Raw genomic sequence first — 21,945 nt, 5'->3', positions numbered from 1 at the left:
TCACTGACATCCTTGGAAAGTGATTTGAGAATTCTATAATCCAGGAAAGTATAATATAAGGTAGCTGTAAGGAGAGACTGAAATGAAGAGATATACTATTATTACTTTTGTCTATTTAGTATTTCTTTTCCATTCTTTCTCTGGCGACCAAGCTAATTTTATCTAGGGTGAAACAATTTCATGTGGTTCTGTGGAGCCAAAGACGAGACAAACAGGGCTTTGAAGAGCTCTTGTGACAGTAATTAGTTCAATGACGATCATGTGATCCAAGTCACATTAATTTGCTTTTTTGTGAACTTTTCTTCAATTGCTATCTTAAAGACAACTTTTCCACTGAGGTTTTAAGTTTGAAAGATATGAGTATATGGCTTGATGATGAGAGGGACAGGATGTAAAGTAGCTCCAGGATCTAGTCATGACTGAAATTTGCCATACTCCATAACTTCCAAGAAATTTGGTGTGAAGTATTCTTACCCCGCTTGCAAGTGAAAATAATTCTTACTTATACAGAATATATTACAATCTATTCTTGTTATATACATTTTTTTAAATCTTGAATTTCAAACTTGAAATGTTTTCAAACATAGTAAAGTCATAATTCCTGCATTAATAGGCCGTTGAATCCTGATACTTTGCATTGTTCATTAAGCAACTCTAAAATCATTCAAAAATATAAAAAAGCAAAGCAAGTCTATGAGATATTAGACTACGAGACTTCTGGGATTACACAAACAACACAATGGCTTATGTCAGATTCTGAGGTCATGAATTTCTCATGCAAATAAAAATACATGTAGGAAATGAGGTGGATTAGTGAGTGAGTGCAGAGAAAGAGTGTAATTTAAAAGTCATTATAAAATTTACCTACTAACAATGTAGGACGCTACACATGCAGTTATAAATGTACCTTAACAGGCTACAAAATGAAACAGAATTTTTGAAGTGTTTAGCTCCAAGCATAAAGCTGCTGGAGTTGACAAGTCCATTTTTAATATTTGATTTGAAAATCTTGGGCACAGCAGTAACAACTTAAGATGCAAATTAAATTTTTCAGGAAACAGAAGAGACAGATATTTTAATTGCATTTCCCATGAATAAAATGTTATAAAGTCCCCCACTGGAAGGCAAGCAGCTTTGTTTCACAGTCTAAATTTCACTTTGGATGGTCTGGGAGGAAGTCTTAATGTTATTCTCTTTTTTAAATTTTCTCCTCCAGTTTGTATTAAGAATCCTCCCATACCCTGATGTCTTAGGATGTTGTCAGAAGAACTACCAGGACACAAGCTTTATTTTAAAAGGAGTTAGTTACAAATGAGACCGAGTGAATGGGCTACATGTGACCTAGGATTAGAAGTGAATGCCTTGGAAAGGCAGTTCCCTCCAGGTCTACCTGCCCAGCTAACAATGAACTTGGGTTTGCATTTCAACACAATTTGCAATTTTTTTGCTTTAAGAGATATAAGTGAGCCTAAACTAAAAATTAAGTCCCTTGTTCCTTGACCAACCAAGGGTAACTAGCCTTTTCTCCAGATGTACATGTGGCTTGTCACAGCTTCATGTTCAACTCTTAAGACTAACGAGATGGTCTGAATGTTTGTCTCCCCTCCAAATGCATATGTTGAATTCCTAATCCCTAAGATGATGGTAATAGGAGGTAGGGACTTTGGGAGGTGATTAAGTCATGAGGGTGGAGTCCACATGAATGAGATTATTGTCCTTATAAAAGAGGGCCTTGAGAGGTCCTTTGCCCCTTCCAACATGTGAGGTTACACTGAGAATATGGCCATCTATGAACCAGAAAGTGGGCCCTCTTTAGACACTGAATCTGCTGGCATCTAGATCTTGGACTTTAAGGTTCTAGAACTGTGAGAAATAAATTTCTGTTGTTTATAAGGTATCTAGTCTGTTTCTTTTTTTATAGCAGCCTTAACAGATAGATAAAGAAGGTTAAAAAATGTTATTACTAACTCTATTAGTGCTGAAATGAATTACTGTATTATCTCCCTGATAGATTCAGAGGCTCACACATGGGGGACTGCACTTGATGTTCAATGCTTTCCCCATAATACAATAAACATAGAGATACATAAGGGCTTGCAAAGAAAAGAGCAGTAGAAGAAAAAAAATGACCTTAGGAATTACATTTTCAAAGGCAGTAAATTGTCATGTTCCTGTATTGACTGACAGTGACCAGATTGCAGACTTCAGGACCCAAAGCAATATCAACAGATGAAGTTACAGGATCAGAGGTGAGAGCATGTGGCTTTAGCTCAGGGCCTGGGACTGTCATGTAACACTTGTGTAAAGTCAGTTCAAGCCCACGCTGAGCTGGTCATCACAGTGGCAGCTGGGATAAGAGACAGGTGAGGCTGAGAGGCTCTGACATGGTGCATAAGAGGTGTCTAATACACAAAGACTGATAGAAAACTTAGTTCCAAATTTGCATACAACCACTGACCAGTGCAGCGAGTTTACACATGAATTTTGTGTATTAACTCCATTTCTTTTAGACATTTCCAAAACTTAATCAATTTTTTTTTGTCTTGAAACGAGCAAGACTCTGCAATTTTAACCAAAGGTATAACCAAAAATAAAAAGTGCTATTGATAATACTGAACTATATAAAATACATAAGGGGAAGGCAAGATTCAATGTCATATATGATGGAGAAAATTTTACATTTTGACATATTTGAGATAGTTGGAATCCTACCAATACAAATCTGGCATCAGGGGCTTCTTTTCCCTCTCATGATCCAAGACATTTAGTGTATTGAAAATATTTTTCAGTCTTATTTTTATATCTATTTTATATAATCTTAATAATTCACAAATTTTTAAATGTTTATAATGAAGTTTTTATTGTGTATTTATAACTCTATGTAGAGTATATATGTACATATCTACAATTTACATATATAGATAACAGATATGTAGATATATATGCATATGTATGTTATGTTTATGTATGTTATCTATATACATAAATTATGGAGGTATACTATGTATATGCATATATGTGTTATCAATATACATAAGTTATAGATATATACAGCAATATAGAGAGAGAAAAAGAGGGAAAAAGAGCAAAAACAATTATGTAAACTTTATAATTTGCTACTCTGAGGAAAACATGAAACTGATGTTTGTATCATTTATTCTAATTGGTCTAATGCATATCTTAACATATTACATTAAACAGAAAGTCAATTGCACCTCACTGATGATACTGTCCTCATTAACAATGATCCAAAGAAGAACTTATACTTCAATTAGTTTACAGCTATTCTTGGGAAATGTAAACCATTACTCTGGAATTTTTGCATATTTAAATATTTATGATTGGTTTACACATATTTATACTTTAATAATTCTGTATATTAAAAGTAAATGAAAACTGCTTTAAATGTGTAGTGGAATTGAGTAAATAGATGGCAGGTGGTAGGTGCCAGGTATGACTGGCATCTATAGAAAAGGGAAATTTGAACACAGACACAAACACACTGAGAACACCATGTGAAGGTAGAAATCGGGATGGCACATCTACAAATCCAAGAACTTCAAAGGGTGCCAGCAAACTACCAGCAGCCAGGAGAAAGACATGAAACAGATTCTCCTCACTGACCTCAGAAGGAACCAACCCTGCCAATGCATGATCTTGGACTTCCAGCCTCCAGAACTGAGACAATACATTTCTGTTTAAGCCACTCAGCTTGGGGTACTTTGTTATGTCAGCCCTAGCAAACTAATACAGTGATTTGATTCCAAAGAGTGCAGAATGGAAAGAGAGAGAAAAGAAGAATAACTTTAAAGTAGATAAAATTTACAACGATCTCAGCCAGGTGATCAAGGTGACATCAACAGTGATGAGTCATAATGATGGTAGGCGTGATGTGGTGACAAAAGCACTTTACCTCTGTGGCCTTCCTTGTAAAACACCTAACCCCAGTCTGGTCACGAGAGAAAGTATCAGACAAATCCCGACTAAGTAACATTCTACAAAATGCTGACTAGTGCTCCCCCAAAATGTCAAGGTCATCTAAATCAAGGAAAGTCTGAGGAACTGTCGCAGCCAAGAGGAGCAAAAGAGACATAATGACTAAATAGAATGGAATTTTGAATGGGAGTAAGGAATAGAACATTGACTTAAAAGGAAGAAAATCTAAAAAACATTATGAACTTGAGTTAATAATAATGTGTCAATATTGGTAAGTTAATCATAAAAGATGTGCAATATTAATATATTAATAACAGAAAAAAATGGATATGGAATATATGAAAATTCTCTGTACTATCTAGTACATTTTTATGTAAATCTAAAACTTAGTTCTAAAATGAAAAGTTTATTTAAAAAATAAATTAAAATTTGATCAGCTGTATGTTTTGTGATGTGTTTAGAGTACATAAAACAAAGAACTGTGAAACACAGATATATTTAACATAAAATGCAGTTTGCAGTAACCCCCATGTGCTCATAAAGGTTAATGTACACATTAAATAAAAATAGTACTATAATAGGCCATTTATGTAAATAATGTAGTTCAGTGAGGCAGAATATAAATTTCAAATATTATCTGCAGCACTTTTTAACCTTTTAAAAGTATAATTAATAAATCATTTGCCCCTGTCAGGTTGCTAAGAATCATAATAATTTTTGACATAGTATCCTTAGACAGTTACATAAACAACCTGTGGTTCATTTATTTTCAGTGAAACAATAATTTTTGGTTCTACAATACTAACTTAAGAGAAAATAAAGGAACAGAATGAAAGATGTATTGGTAGATTTTATCTTCGGTATTATGTGCAAAATCAGATTGTCTGGGGATTTGCACGGAATTGTTCTGTCATTCTTCGCCTTGTCAATTTCAGGCCGCTGCTTCTTAACATCAACACAAGACAAGATAGACCATTTATGAAAACATCTGAGGCACTAAGATACCAACTCATGTATGGTATATTAACTTTCCCAATAGAATAACACTTCTTAAGAAGACATTAGAAATGTTTTTACTGAGAATTCTGTATCTGGGAATAATAAATTAATGTCTTGCTTTCTATTTGACTAACGATTAGCATTTATCATTGCTTCGGGAATCAACACAGTTTTATCTGGTGGAGAACTGCTAGTCTGAGAGTCTTCGAATCAGGGATTATTGTAGAAAATAGGCCTTACACAATTGTAGGAAACACAGTTCCAGATGAGAGATTGAATCAGAGATTAAGTCACCAAGTAGTCAATTAGAGAAGCCATGTCCTTCCAGCTAGAGACCTGAAGGGGAGTTTGTGGAGAAACCTATGAAATGCTATTGCTTCTGAGTAGCTACTGCCTCAATTGGTCAGTAGGACCAGGAGTAAGAAGAATGACTGAACACAGAAGAGGCATCTTTATGAACGTCTGTCACTGCATAGAGTTGGGATAAGACCTTTGGAGAACCATGGCCACTGCCTTATTTCTGCCTTCAGAGTTCACAGAAGTACCTTTTACCACTCTAATTGGAAACCATACAGGAAAATGTAGCTCTCAGTATAATCAATTTAACCACAGTGGGTGTCATATGTATATTCTGTCCTTCTAAAAATCAGATAAAGCTATGAAATATGTCTGTGCTTGAAATATTTTAGTCTACACATATGCAGGACTTTGTTAGAACACTGATTTGACCATTTCATTACCAGAGTATACCCTTTATTAGGCAACTTAATGGGCTTAGATAATGACCTTTTAGTGAGGATACTATAAGTTGGGGTTTCACAATGATGCTGCTGGTAAATGCTTTCTTCAGAAATTTATGAAAGAAAATAAGAGATACCAATGGTACAGCTGTGATTACATCTATGTCTGGATGCAGTCATCAAATATATTATACCTAGAGACCAAATCTATTATGGAGTGAAATTCTGCTGGAAGAGATGGGGAAACAAAGCCCTTAGAGGGTCAAAGAATTCACAGAACAAAAAGCATACAGTAGGAGATAGCACAAATAATATTTAAAAGCAAGCATTAGACCATTAAACTTCTGAGTCAGATGTCAGACAAGCCCGGGTCTGAGGCTCAGCTCCCTCACTTACTAGTCACTGGACCCTCATCAGTGATTCACTCCCTCTAAACCTCACCTTTATCATTCTATGCTTGTATAATCCTTGCCAAAAGAGAAACTGCTTCAAAATTTTATCATGAAGAATAACAATAATAACTGCCTATGAAAACTCAACTGTACATAGTGCCTGACACACGTGAGTACTCCATAAACAGTTCCAGGAAGGCAGGGATTTTATCTATTTTGTTATCATGAAATCATCAGCTCTTGGCCCTGCTTACTAGCCTCTCAGATACATTAATTAATTGAGTAACTAATGACAGCTGTTTGTATTGCTATTCTTGCATTTGTTGGTGTCATATACTGAGGTGTAAAGTATTCATAAGGAGATATATCATGATTGGTTTGTTTGTCTATCTCGAAACCACATAAGCATGTGCTGCTTTCAAAATGTTTAAAGACAGATTTGCCATTGGGTTTCCAGTATACCAGGAGTCTCTAAATTCTGAGTGTAGCCATGATAATCAGTCTCTTCTAACATCCCCATTGCTCAACAGCCTTTTTCCACATAAAATTCTTCACATGAATGCTTTTTTAAAGGCTGCTGGTGATCACTTTTGATTTTTACTTCTGGCCTCAGGCACTATAGCGTATCTTTGCTGAACAAAATGCTGTTATTTCCCAGAACTACTTTGTAACATTTGAAGTCATATGTCATGCTGTCTCTCTTTTTTTCTTCTCAGCTCCTAGGAGTAGCAAATGCCATTGTTGTTTCATATAATCTTTACAGAGTCTTGCATATAAAGTGGGGATCAAAATGTGCCATTTTAAAGCCTACAGCCATTTCTAAACTTCAGGGTAAATGCCAACATTCTCCCTTTGTACCTACTGGGGATGTTTGGGTGACCCTATTAGCCATGCAGATATAAGGTAGTGTAGAAATGAAAATGAATGTGCTTCAGACCAAACTTTTGAGAATTCTGTTTAATCATTTAATCATGTAAAAGGCTGTATTTACTTTGAGTTGACTTAGTCTTTGCAGAGATAATTATGTGGTTAGGACATGTAAGTTTCCTCTGGCTGAGTCAGGTAGGCAGAGTGAATAAAAAGCTGAGAAAGGATGAATTTGTCCACCAAAAGAGAATTTGATTATATCCCAATAATATGTATATAATTTTTATTATACTATGGTAATATATTTTCAATAATATGGAAATAAGCCAGCAGCTTAGAAGACATATCCAATGTCCAGAGAACTTGCATCAAAGAGAATATCCAAAAATAGAGAAAGTTTTGAGATAACCAGTTTTAATGTTTTCATTTTTACATTGTAATTCCTTCCCTTTTAAGATAATACACTCTACAGGCAGACTGCATGGGCTGAAATCCTGAGTTAATCGCATATTAGAAATGTGTCCTTGGGAAATTTATATATCCTCTCAGTGCTTTAGAGTCCTATCTATAAAATGGAGAAAATAATACCTATATCCCAGGCTTGGTAGGATAATTAAATGAATATATAAGTATACACAATAGAAATGATATTATTAAAGCAGTGTGTAGTTCACAGCAAGTACTGAATAGGTGATTGCTATTTTACCAACCATATTATTGTCCCCAAAGGTAAGTAAAATCTTAATCTTGAGAACATTGCAATAGCTGTGTTTAGGAACTTATGAGCATGCTTTGGGATGCTCAGGAATAAGATGTGGTCATAAGACGGCTGGAGATAACGTGTAACGGCGGAAAACAGGTCATGTGGAAAACAGGATGGATTTCTAGGACTTGTCGGGAGTGATCTCAGAAATCCTTGGGAAGAGACCTAGACTTCCAGCAATTATCCAGTATGGGGGCTTAGATTATTGGAGCGTGTACATTAAAAGTACAGATTGAGTATCCCTTATGTGAAATGCTCAGAACCACAAGTGTTTTTGAGTTTTGAATTTTGGGGATTTTAAAATATTTATATATACGTAATGAGAGATCTTGGAAATGAAACTCAAATCTAAACATCAAAATGCATTTATGTTTTATATAGTCATCTATATATCTTTATATATCTATCTACATATATCTATATGTCTTCACACGTAGACTGAAGGTAATTTTGTATGTTTTAAATAATTTTGAGCATGAAACAAAGTTTGTGTATATTGAGCCATTAGAAATCGTCACTGCTTATTAGAATACCCCCTGGAAATTCTTTCCTCATTGGCTTCCAGGATGCTACATTCTCCTAGTGTGACTCCTGTTTTTCTGGATGATTCTCAGTCCTTTAATAGCTTCTCATCTCAAAGCTGCTGGTTGGCATATATTGGCCTTCATCTCTATTCTACCTATACCTCCTAGATGATTTTCTCTAGTCTCATGGCTTTAAATATCATCTATATTATAAAGTCTCTCAAATGTGTATCTTCATCATGTACATCTACATTAAGCTTCAGATCCACATATACAGCTATCTGGTGACACCACAGATGTCTAAGAGCTATCTGAGAGTTAACATGTTGAAAACATAGCTCCTTTTCATTTCTCACCACCTCGCCCCGCCAGAGAAACAACCTCACTCTTTTAGTAGCAGTTTCATTAGTTCAATTGTACCACAAAACCTTGAGGTCATTTTGACTCATTTCCTCTTTTTTCATCTTTGATCCAATTTATTTACTGGTTGATTCCAACATCAAAATATGATAGAAATACTTAGTGTTATTTCCACTGCTAATACTCCAGGAAAACCATCATATCTGGCTTGGATGAATGCAATTGGCTCTTAACTGGTATCTCCATTTTTACTTTTATTTCCCTAGATGTATTCTACATATAGCAGCCACTAGTGCTACTTCAAAAAAAAAAAAAAAAACCTATCATCTTCCAGCCTCCAGAACTGTGAGAAAACTTATCATCACACTTCTCTTTAAACTGCTCAATGCCTTCTCTTTGAAGTTGAAATGAAAGACAAATCTTTCTCTGTAATTTATCGGGCCCTGCTACCTTTTTGACATTATTTTCAAATACTTGCTTCTCATTCACTTTGCATCAACCACATTGCCCCCTTAGTTGTTTCTCAAATAGTGCTCTGTGCTCTTTCTTCCCATTTCCTGGACAAGTCTTCATCTAGACATTCAAAAGGCTAGTTCTCTAGTGCCCAACAGGCTATCAGCCAGGACACAGAAACTACATTAGGTATTTCAGGGGAGAAGATTGGGTGTGGAATTGGTTAAGCAGGTACTGAAGGACAGGAATGCTGAAGGCAACATTAAGGCTAACATGACATAGTAAATGCAGGCAGCAGCTACCACTGCTCCAACTGGGACAAAAAAAGGGGAGGGTTTTAGATTATCAGAGCCTTGTCACTCAGAGGAGTGTCCATGGAGTTGTGACTCAGATATCTGATAGTGGGCTGGCCATCTGGCATTGGGAGCTTGGGAAATCAAACGAGGAGTTCCATGAGGTTTGGTCTCATACCTCAGAGGAAAAAAAACTGAATGGTGTCCCTCCTCCCACCCCAAATCTATGTATTGCAGCCTTAATTCTCAGTGTGACTGTATGTGGAGGACATTTAAAGAGGCAGTTAAGGCTAAATATGATTAGAAGAGTTGGGGGCCCTAATGCAATACGGCTGATGTCCTTTCAAGAAGAGGAAAAGGCACCAGGTATGCGTGCACACAGAGAAAAGCCATGTAAAGACACACAGCCAGAAGGCAGCTGTCTGCAAGCCAAGGAGAGAGTCCTCAGGAGAAACTTTGATCTTAGAATTTCTGCCTCAAGAACTGAGAAAAAAAAAATACCACAGACCCAGCCTGTGGTATTTTATTATGGCAGCCAGAGCAGACTGACACAGACCACTACCTGTGTGTACTGATGCTCAGGGGTTCGAATGGGGAGTGAGGATTCTGAGTTGGGGACTCTAAGGAGTCAGAATGTGACTGGTTCAGAAAGTGCCTGAAAACTAAGATCATCTATTTCTTCCAGAGTGAAAGGATCATTTCTAGAGTGATGCTGTCAGGAACAGAATAGGAAGGAACAAATCATTTCTTCCTTCTGCACTCCAGTCTCCCTCTAGTGAATTCTACTGGAAGAACTTACAAAATCATCTGACAATGGAGAAACAATTTGCAGAGTCCCAACTGCCAGCAAGCAGAATACAGCATCGGAATCACGTGATCCCTGGCTCTATTCATAGAGAGGAAATATGGTCCCATAAGTCTTAAGTGAGCACTGAAAATCTGTGTTTTTAAGGTGTCCAGTTGATTTTGAAGTTCAGCTTCATTTGAAAGCTCCTGACCTAAAACAAACCTCTTGTTTTGTGGTGAGGAAACTGAACAAAGGGCAGTGAAGTGTCTTATGGTCTGTAACTCTGAGGTTCTGGCTACATGTAAGGAAAAAATTAGCACTGAACATCCTAAGCATTTGCCATTAACAACCACTGCCTGCTTAGCTTGGTTGATTTGTTTTTCCGTAATTGGATTTATTCATTCACTGGGTATAAATGGTGTGTTTCGCATTAGCTTGAATTAAAAGAGAATCCTATATATTAGATCATAATAATATATTGCTTTTTTTTCTAAATAGGAGATGGCCAATAGGGTACCATAAAACACAGCACTTAGCCCAGTGATGTCTAACAAATTGTTAGATATTTAGAAAAGAAGTATAATAGAAAATTAGTAAAACGTATGGGATGGTGGATAAGAGAGTAAATGATATAGCTGACAATAAAGAGGAAAGTGGAGTTAATAGATCTGCAGGGGGGTTTTGTTTATATAGAATGAACAAAGTGGGAATTCATATGACAAAATTCTCTTGTCAACGTAGTATGAAATGAAAAAATATTCTGGTAAGGTATGAGCAGTGTTAGACTAGGGTGTAGCTATCATTTTTGTGTAAGTGGAGAAACAACTCTTTTTGTCTTTAATAAGCAGATTTGGTGGTGAATAGCATTACCTCAGTCTAGGGCACTGAATCATAAATCTTTACAATTTAGTTTTTTCTTTAAAAAAAAATCCAGATCTTTTGTCAAAGGAAAAAAATCAACGTCAGTGGAAGGCACTCTAAATGTATCCTGTCCTCTATACATTTTAAAACAGCACTATTATTAGACAGTACACTACAAGAATCAAATGAAGAGTAATTATAGGATTTTATGTTTAAGATTAAAATACAAACCTGGCAATATCTGATTACTTGGCTTGTCTTTTCCCAATTGTACGAAAATATAAAATGATTTGTATTAAACTTGCTACTTCTCAAAGACAAAGGAGATAGTTCTTGGTGTTAGAATCATGTGAGAATTTTTTCCCTGAATTTCATACACTGCTCTTCCACTGACAACAATAAGCAGAGAAACACATGCATAGGACTTTGCATGACATCTACTGGTTAAGTGGGTACATGATACAAAAGCTCATTTTTCTTTGTTCCAAATATATCAGTGGATAACCTCTCCAAGGCTCCCCGTGGAAGCTTGAAAGACTGGGCTGAAAGACTTCCTTTCTCCCAAAGGGTTCCATAGATCCATTCTGTAACCCATGGGATTTCATTTTACACAAATGAAAACTAATAAATTAGACAATAAAAGATAGTCTAGTTGTAACATCTGGGCTTCCTCATCTCCTATATCTGATTATTTCCTTAAACTCTAGAGTTTTCCCCTGAAATATGTTAACTTGATAAATCAGCAAATGGAACTGGCTTAGAAGTTTGTGAATGACTGAAAGCAGCAGCATGTTCTAGTAATACAGGAAGTGTGCGGTAGGGTTGGTACCTTGTCACACATTGGTAGTGATCTGAGGGTCAGGTGGAAGTCTTCAGCATCCAAAAATACTTTTTAACATTACCTTAAATTTCACTATTAGAAGGTTTTATATTTAAACCCATGCAAACAGGTGTATCCCTTTCTTAACATGAAAATAATGCAGTGTGTCTATTTTTGTGCTGACAGCTCTCCACTGTATTTGCCTCCTATCCAGATCCTTCCTCTGACCTTCTCTATGCCCCAGGTGTTGACCACCGCAGACTGAATCGCCCAGGTTCCCTTCTTGGCTGGCTTCTAGTTGAGATGGCTAGTGAAAAGCACTAGCAGGAGATTGATCAAAAGGCAGAAGGAGTGAGATACTGTGTCATGGTGTTTTTTTCTCACTTCCTCATTGCCGTCGTGCTGTGTCTCTTGCAAGAGCTGTGACTCTCCATGAGCATAGTTCCTGTATATGGCGCCTCCTTCAGAGTACAGGAACCCAGTACTGTCAATTTCTAAGTGCCCCACCACCTCCCTATATCTTTTGTTTGTTTTGTAGCTCTGCCTATGACTCTTTAAGTAGTGACTTCAATAGAGACTCTATTTGAACCTTCTACTTATGTGCCAAAAACTTTAACAACACCTTTCTAGATGAGATTCAGTTTACATAAAAGGGTACATAAAAGGAAAGAAACAGAAGAAGGGGAGGGGTAGCATGCGAAGAAAGAAGAGCAATAAAAGGCCAGGAAGCTAAAAAAAGGGACCTCAAACTCTTATTTGGCTAAGGACTTTTCAAAAATGATGCATGTATTTATATGAAAGTGTTTACCTCCTCATCTCCAAATTAACATTCTGTGCCTAGGGGTAATTTTGTGCTTTGTTCCATTAGAACTTAAGCTCTATAAGAGAATGGTAGTTTTGGGGTTTTGCTGTTGCTTTCTGCCTGCATCTACTGATAACCAAATATCTAGAATTGATTAAACTTCCTTGTTATTGCAAATATTAGAAACATGTTTATATGTTAATTACAACAAATAGGTTTTGTAAAGACAATTGAATCTCTATTCTGTCCTTCAGAGAAATTATTTAACCTTTTCATGCTTGCACTTTCTCATCTATTTAATAGGATACAGAGTAATATAATGGTTAAGAACAGTGATGTACTGGTAAGTGTTTATCAACTGTCTCTCCAGGAAAAAAAATAAATTATAACATTTGCTGATCTCTTTGGAGTAAATAGTCCCACTAAACTCCTTAGTTTTCTATTGCTGCCATAACTATTTCCTTCTTATGCTGCATCTCTCTGACCCTACTCCTGTTTTCACTTCGTTTTCTCTGACCACAGGTGGGACAGGATCTTTACTTCTAAGGAGTCACGTGATTATATTGAGTCCACCTGGGTAATCCAGGCTACTCTCCCATCTTAAGGTCCTTAACCTTAATCACATCTACAAAGTCCCTTCCGCCTTGAAAAGTAATATCTTCACAAGTTACAGGGATTCAGACATGCATAACTTTGTTCATGGGGACCATCATTCTGGCTACGACACCCACAATGGACAATTTCAAGCAACCAATGTAATATCAACTGGTTCACAAAATCCCTGATAATTCTTCAGTTCTGTGAGCCAGACGAAATCACTCCTGCTACCAGAACTCAGAGTGTAAGTTTCAAAATTAAAAAGTCTGGGTTTGAATTTTGACTTGACAATATGACTTTGACCAAGTTGCTTCTTTCCTATATCTCAATCTTTATCTGTTTAATGGTGATAAACGTACTCCAATTTCACTGGGTTTTTAATGAGAATTGAAAACAGAGATAATGCATGTAATTAGAAAATATGAGTATTCAATGTATGTGATGAATTATTTTTATGTTTCTATCATCTTTTCAAACATTTTTATGTTTGATAGTAGGAGTACAAATGTTTCTTATCCCAGCAAGCTAAAACATTAAATACCAATGTATACAGTGATTAAGTAATTAGAAAGTTCAGAGCACTTCTTTTCTTCCCAAGGCACGTGTAATTTATGTTCATAATGATTATTCTAAAATGTATCAAGAGGCTCAAAGACCTTCTGAAACTTCAAAGAAAGACACACTCAATTTGGCAGTGTTAGTGTTACTTCAATTTTGAACTAGCCAAATTCTTAGTTGCTGCTATTAAAATTTTCTAGTAACTACAATATCAATGCTTAAGAACAAAGCACCTTAAGCTAGCTAGGAGTAAAGCTGGAGTAAAATGGTCTTACAGTATAGTCTTGGAAGAAAAAACATTGTTGTGAATATACTCCTCTCAGTAAAGGTATGGATGAAACAGGAGCGAGGGGCTAGAGAAGGTGGGAAGACTGACAGGACGTTATCTTGAGTAAAATCTAGGTTACAATATCTCATATATTTGATACATGGGGTTGGAGATGTCACCTTACATCCCTCTTAAGGCTTCTGACCAAATAAATGTTCTTCAAAGATTTTTCTCATCTCAAGTATCTAAGATATTTTATAACTTTGGAGCCACAACAAGACTGCCATATGATACACAATTGTTCATTTATTTAATAATTAAATATTTATTGTAAATATTTGGAAATTATTCATAAAAGAAAACAAAATTGGACAAAAGATATGTGAGGTTCAGATGTGATCTGCAAGTTTGCTTATGGCTCCAGCCACTTGTTCAAATTATAGAGAGTAGTTTCTTAGCTACCTAAGGTCATGAAGTATTTCAGGTATTGATTCTCTGTCTAGTTCATTTAAATAATATAGAAATATGTGAGAGGAATATCCCTGATCTCAAAAACGTTATGATTGAAGTAAGGAAAAAAATGAGATAATGTGTACCAGCAAGAGCTAAGTAATAACAAATGAATAGTCAAAACAAACAAACAAACAAAAACTACAAGAAGCATATGGCTAAACAGAAAAGGGTAACAGGGTGAGGTGTACAATGAGTTCAGAGATCACTGTGAGTTGGAAAAGCCATGAAGAAGAGAAGACTTGAGAACCACATCAACTGATTAGAGGCTTGAAGGGAAGAGTATATTACAGGTAGAAATAATTAGCATGTGCAACAGGCCAGTTCTGTATGTGATATGTTGTGGGACAGTGAGGAGAGTGACTGCACTGACCTCTCTTTTTATTTGGGAATTTTCTCCTTTAAATCTCAAATAACGAATTTCTATTTCAGCCATCTCACACCAAGCTTTCTAGCTTTCCTTATGAATAACAAACAGGAAAAGCTATAAAAAACTAACTTCAGTTTTCTGTAATTTTTTTTCTTCTTTTTTTCTCATGCAACTTTTTTGGCATGGCCTCTACTTAAAGCTAGTCATCTGTTTATTTTTTAAAATCTCTAGCCTCTATTAGCAGGTGTAAGATCAAAGAAACCTGAATTGTAACCACCTAGCCAGGTTTTTAGGGACATCAAAATGTCAGAGGACAAGATAGCCTGATGGAGAGAAGGCTTCATATCAAAAACCACAGTCGTGACACCCTCCTATTCTCTTTCAGGCTCTTCTTGTTCTGTTTCGTGTCATTTCCACGTGAAAATAAAAGTATTCTGATAAAAAGAATACTAAATAAAATCAAGGAAGAATAATTATTACTGTTTCTCTACGTTTTAAAATCAGTTTTATATCGATAATCATACTTCCCAAAATTTATTTTGCATTGACTCTCATCCACGTTTCAGCACAATACACTGATATGAAAAATATATATCAGATTAAACAGTTTATTTCACAACTTTTATTTCCAAGGCAAAGATTAACTGTGACTACTCCCCCATGAGGTAAATAGAAGAATCTCCCTTCCCTTTCTTTCCCTGATTCTATAGCTGGAAGAGGGTACTCTACTGGAACTACTTAGTCTGCTAACCCAACCTCAAGCCACAGAGAACCTAATACATTTTATTAGAATTCTGTGAAGAATTGAAATGAAAACTCAAAAAGAATGAGAGCAGAGACTTAGCCAGGCCTGGTTTTGCTTACTGTTATGTCCTCAGAAAGTAGCAGAGTATATGGCACATAGACATTCAGATAGCATATGCTGAATGAAAGAATTGGTGAATGAAAACTTCTTAAGGAAAGAAACTTTTACAAGTCCTTGAAGTCACAATTCTAGCATTGTATCTGACCCAAAGTTTGATGGTGTTCAATAATTTGTTTAATGAAAAAAACTGTTATAAATAATTAAATAAAAGCATAAAATCATCTCCACTGAAAAAAATGCACGTCTCTTCAAACGGGATGGCCTCGACGTCACATTTTCTTCTTCTTCAGAATTAAAGAGTCTGGGTTTGAATTTTGTCTTGGCAATATGACTTTGACCAACTTGCCTCTTTCACTGAGTTTTTAATCATGGGTTTCTTTAATCATGAAGATACACAAAATTTTAACTTAGCCGCTGACTCTACCATCTTGTCATCTTAAATAACAAATAGAGAGAGACTCTTTAATGGAAAAAATATATTTGGAAATAGAGCACTGAAATGGGAATAAGCACGTATAAACTGTATGTGTATTCCCATTGCAAAGCTCAGTTCCCAAATAAGTATCTTTTCCATTAGAGAGCTTCTCTCTGTTTGTTATTTAGATTTACACATATGGTGACAGAACTGGGATCTGAAAAGTATCACTTGCAAAGAATCAGTGATGCTTGGAACCTGTGTGCAGTACCCATTTGAACCCTTTGAGCTCTCCACTTTAATGGCCAGGCTTTTCCACCCTGGCGAATCTTCTCTCAGGTTGAGCCCCCCTCCTTTTGTCAGTGGCTTTAAATGGATCTGGTTTGGAAAAAGTCACCTTAATAGAGGACCATACCTTCCTCTGGGATAATAAAACGGGTTTTTTTTTTTTTTTTTTTTGTCTTTTCTTGTAAGTCCTTTCTGATATAAACACAAGTATCTTTTTGGATTAAGTGCTTATGATTGCTACAGAATGTACATTCTGTCTATGAAGCATATCTTATTTGATCACCAAGTTTAATATTTTATCTGATCTGTACACCTATGTTAATATCTTGTGAACATTTTTATCTTGGCTTCTTTTGATTTAGTTTGATATCCTTGCTTGTTTATGAAAACCTGAGTGTGGTGGCTCATGCCTGTAATCCCAGCACTTTGGGAGGCCAAGGCGGGCGGATCAAGAGGTCAGGAGATGAGACCATCCTGGCCAACACGGTGAAACCCCGTCTCTACTAAAACTACAAGAAATTAGCCGGGCACGGTGGCAGGCGCCTGTAGTCCCAGCTACTCGGCAGGCTGAGGCAGGAGAAAGTCATGAACCTGGGAGGCGGAGCTCACAGCAGAGATCTTGCCACTGCACTCCAGCCTGGGCGACAGAGGGAGACTCTGTCTCAAAAACAAACAAACAAACAAACAAACGTTCAAGGTGATAGGTGTAAGATGGCTAACTAAAAGCCACTATGGTGGTTACAGCCATCTAAAACACGAGTTTAAACTCCTGACATTTCCTGATTGCATTTATAGGATTTTCTTTGCTCCTGGGAGATTATTAAGAAATGGAATGGGATTCTCAAATACTGTCATGCCAGGTTTTCTGGGAGTCTAGCCAGCTACATATTAAGGTCTGTTCTTGTGCACATGTTAAACTGATAGACAAATTACATCAGGAAAATTCAGAACTCAAGTCGTCATTACTGGAGAAATCTACAGCTACAGATTTAATATGCAGAGTCTTCTAATTTCTCTCTATGCTTTTTTTTTTTTTCTGCTTTTTTTCAATCTGTTGACTTTTCTACTGGTGTTAAGATAAAAGTCACTGCTTATAGCGTTCCAGCTAAGACATGAATATAAATAGATATTCCAGAGAGATAGATGATAGAGATGTCTTAAAGGCCTTTCAAATTAATGACTTTGCAAACTAAAATAGCTCCCTGGTTTCCAAAAACCTAGACACCTTTTAGAAATATAAATTTAGGTGTGCTTGACTAGCAATTGTCTATGGTGGTAGAAAATTTATTGAAAATTTAATAATCCAAAAACAGAACTAGATAAATGTTTATGTTAGGCTCTCAGATCAAACAGGTCAAAATCTTGACCTCAAGGTAATATATGGTATATATCCAGCATAAAAATTGTGATTTTCCTTTCACATAGAGGGCAAAAAGAAAAAGCCAGAAATCAAAAATTTAACACTTGGTAAAATTCTTTCCCATCTGCATTTTGCTAATTAAACACATCTTACTAAAAAACAAAAGACAGATTTTTTATGAGTTCAAGGCTATTTGAAGACTTTGTTTTTCTTCTGTAATTCATCCAGTCCTAGTGAAAATGTAAACACTGAAAATTTAACCCTAAAGTTTATTTGAAAAGGAAAACAAAATGGTAAAAGAGGCTTTAAAAATCATATTGCCATACAAACTGCTTTACTGAAATTTTGATCCACAATATTTATTAGATTATCTATCAGGCAAATGAAGTTTAGCCACATGAGCAGATTCCAATTTTGTTAGAAATATTGTCTTATACAAACTGGTTAGTTGATATTACTACTTCAGTGCTAGAATTCTAAAATGAAAGTTGTAAGATTTTGTGTGTGTGTGTGTGTGTGTGTGTATACATGTGTTTAGATTTGTTTTCCTGTATGTACATCTATTATGTGTTTTATCTACATGGTATGATCTAGCATAGTTGACCAGAAACCCCTTCAAGTTAAATGAGTCCTCACATAAAATATAAAATTATTAATTAAGCCAAATGCCTCCTAGTTCACATGAGTTAAGTAAATCTTTAATAAATATGGTGGTTTTAAAATTATGAGTAAAACACAAATTGAAAAGCCTTAAAATAGTCAGCATATATTCTTGCCTGGGTTTACTGGTCAGATAGTTTTTATATTTACCTTTACCAAATATTTTAAAGTATCAGGTGTTGACAGGAAGGTTATAAAACTATAAATCCAGCCTAAAACGGGGAGATCTTTGTGTAATTTTTAATAAGTAAGACTAATTTAATATTATAATCATTAATTTAATGAAACAGCTGTGTATTCTGAGTTATCAGAAAAATATCCATACATTTAAATTTTAGGTTCTTTCTTGGGCGATCACACAATATTCACAGCTATAAATATAGTTAACAAAGAAATAACTTGAAATGATGACTAGCTTTGTCTGATATCTCAGTTCTCATAAATAATGTAGGTGAACTGTTAAAAAATTAAGTAAGTCTTTTCATGTAATTTGAAAACTTAAAATCATGTTAAGTTAAATAGTAGATACTCATTCAATGTCAGAGTCATTTCCAAGTAGGATTAAAAAATTATAGGAAAACATGTTTCTAAAAATTATAAGATAATTATTAATAAAACACTGATATGTTACACTTAATTCAAAATTTTGCCTTCTAGTTTAATTTTCACTAAAATTTAAGACTACAAAGACTTAAAATTTTTAATTAATAAAGTTCTGTCTACAAAGTGTGCCCTAAAATATATAAGATGTGCTTTTAATTAAAAAATAGTATAAAAATTATTAAAATATTGTTTATTAAGAAAAATAACAATTTTGTTTAATTTGGAGGTTATTTCAAGGTTGCTTCAAAATATGAATTAAAAATAGAAACAAGATAGAAAGAAACGAGTAAGTAGAAGAGAGATGTGAAGAACGTTATGAATATGAAGAGGTATTTTAGGTAAGGAAAATTAAAAAAAAAAAAGAAAGTAATTTTGTATGAGAAAGAATCTCACATGGTGAATTTTTTTCCTAAAGTAAAATGACTGATTATTTAAGAAATATAGAACAAAGCAGAAAGTACAAGCTTGTCATCAATTACCTGAGTAAAGCTGTGATAAGATTCATGAAAAGAGAATTTATGAAAGGACTTTTGTGTGCAATTGACTATAATTAAAAGGGAATTATTTGTGATAGTCTTTCTAAAGATTGAAACTTGATATTAAAAATACACTAATACAACACTAAAAAATTGTGGTCTTCTATTTTAGAAGAAGATTTCTCTTACAATATGGATTTACTCAGTATACTTGTAAGAGGTTTTGATTTTTGATTCTGAAACCTGCTTGTCTTTGAAACATTCAGATTTAGATCTCAGGAGCTGAAGTTTTGCTTACCTCACTGCATGTGATTTGCAGGTCATCCATCATTGCCTTCTGGTTTTTCTCCCCTTGAAAAAGCATACATTTTTGCTTGGGTGGGGTGACAACTCTTTCCTTCAACCTTTTTGTCAAATTCTGTATGCTTATTTTTTAAAATTCCATATGTTATAATGGCCTGGCACTGAAATGTTTATATGAATATCCAGAAAAAGTATTTTTTCCTTCAATATAACTTGATTCTATACTCCTGGCCTTTGTTGATATGTCTGAGTTGTTCCACATAACCAGGTAACTTCTCATACCGTTAGTAAGAACCATGTATTCCCCTGCTGAAGGTACTAGTTTACTTGTTTATGTTTCTCTATAATGTAGTGTACCCTTATAATCCCAGATACACTCTTCCTATATCTGATTAAATTCAAGCACCTTTTATCAGGTTTGACTTCCAGTTTATCAAAATGGGCTTCCCATAAATAGGATCAGTCACACTACAGGAGGTTTTGCTTTACCTTTTAGGTAACTAGCCATAGAAAATGGTTTTGTTTTCTCAAAATAATTTCTGGGTTGTCTTTGTTAGATTTTTATTACTTTGGAAAACTGAGCTTTCAAAGGGTTAAAGTTTTTACATCCATATATATTTCTGTATCATTTTTGAAGTATTTTCATTATTACTCTGGTTAAATAAAAAATTATTATTTAGCAATGACCTGTAATTCTGTTTTGATCCAGTGTTTTGAACCTTTTGAAATTTTTGGCAGGTTTCTCCAAGATCAAAATACCAAATTAAGTCTTTCTGACCTAAAATTAACTCTGGGGTTTTGCAGTTGGATGCCTGGGAAAAAAAAAAAATATATATATATATATATATAATAATATGTAAAATAATTATTTAATATTTATATAGGTATTAAATAATTAGACCTATTTAGCAAATTGTATGAAAAGCATTTGGAAATAATAAATGATACTAGATCTTTTTGCAGTTACATCTATGCGTATGTTAATTGATATAAATTTCTAAAATGAATATAAGTTTATAAAAACCTAATGTTATCAATCATAATTTTGATTATATATATCTTTTCCATGGCTATATTTTTATGTCACCAATGTGAGTACTCTAAAGATTATATGAAATTTATAAAGCTTGATGGTATTAATGCAACACTGTCAGTAATGATTCTGGTTGTTACATGCTGCATGTAATAGAAATAACTAAATTTCCTTGTCATTTGGGAATGTTCATCAGATTTTAATCATGGCTATCTTAAGTTTTTGTCATCCACAGTTAGTTATTAAGTTCTTCTTTAAAAGTATTTGCAATCAGCTATAGTCCAAAATTGCTTTTTGTGGGAAAACTCTAACATACAATTTTAAACACAAATTTCTTACAAGATTAAGATGCATAAGCTAAATATAAATTTCCAAAACTCTAATAAAGAAACAGATGGGTTTATAAAACTGCTAATTAAGATAAAGCAAACAAATATTAATTACATAAAATTAAATAATAAAGATTATTTTTATTACTTTTATTTAAAACAGCGTTAGTCCTTCACTTAAATGTTTTGTTTTCTAGATTTAAGAAAGTTTTCTCTCATAAGCTATCTATAGTTTTACAACAATTTGGTAAAGTATACTTTCATGAGTGAGGTGTGGATTAGTTGCCCTCTCTGCTTAGGCTGGGAACTCTCCAGGGCAAAGCCCAGAGACTCCAAGGGTCATCAGTTCTCACTCTACTCTGAAAGTGATCCTTAGTGGGTCAGAAGCCAAAGTCAGTCCCCTTTTTCTGTGTGCTTTGGGAATACTGAACCTAGGGAAGAACAGAAATTAATCATCCCTGAATTTTTGCTTAATCCTCCTTTCAGTCCTTCAAGGTGCTTACTATTTTCTCCTTTGGTCGACTGAAAAAGCCACATGAAGGGCCAGGAATCAAATGTGCAAGGGTCTTTTTTAAAAACCTATGTCCATTATTTCTACATTGAGATACCTCCTTCCAAGTCTTATAGAGGAAGCTTCAGGGAACGAAACAGTCTACCAAGGCTCCCCACTCCTACGTCTGTTCTCACCATTACCAACATTCTACTCCGCTCAA

Source organism: Trachypithecus francoisi, unplaced genomic scaffold, assembly GCF_009764315.1.
Source record: "Trachypithecus francoisi isolate TF-2019V2 unplaced genomic scaffold, Tfra_2.0 Lachesis_group1, whole genome shotgun sequence".
Lineage (NCBI taxonomy): Eukaryota > Metazoa > Chordata > Mammalia > Primates > Cercopithecidae > Trachypithecus > Trachypithecus francoisi.
The sequence above is the reverse complement of the archived record's forward strand: the minus strand, read 5'-3'. Positions refer to the sequence as shown.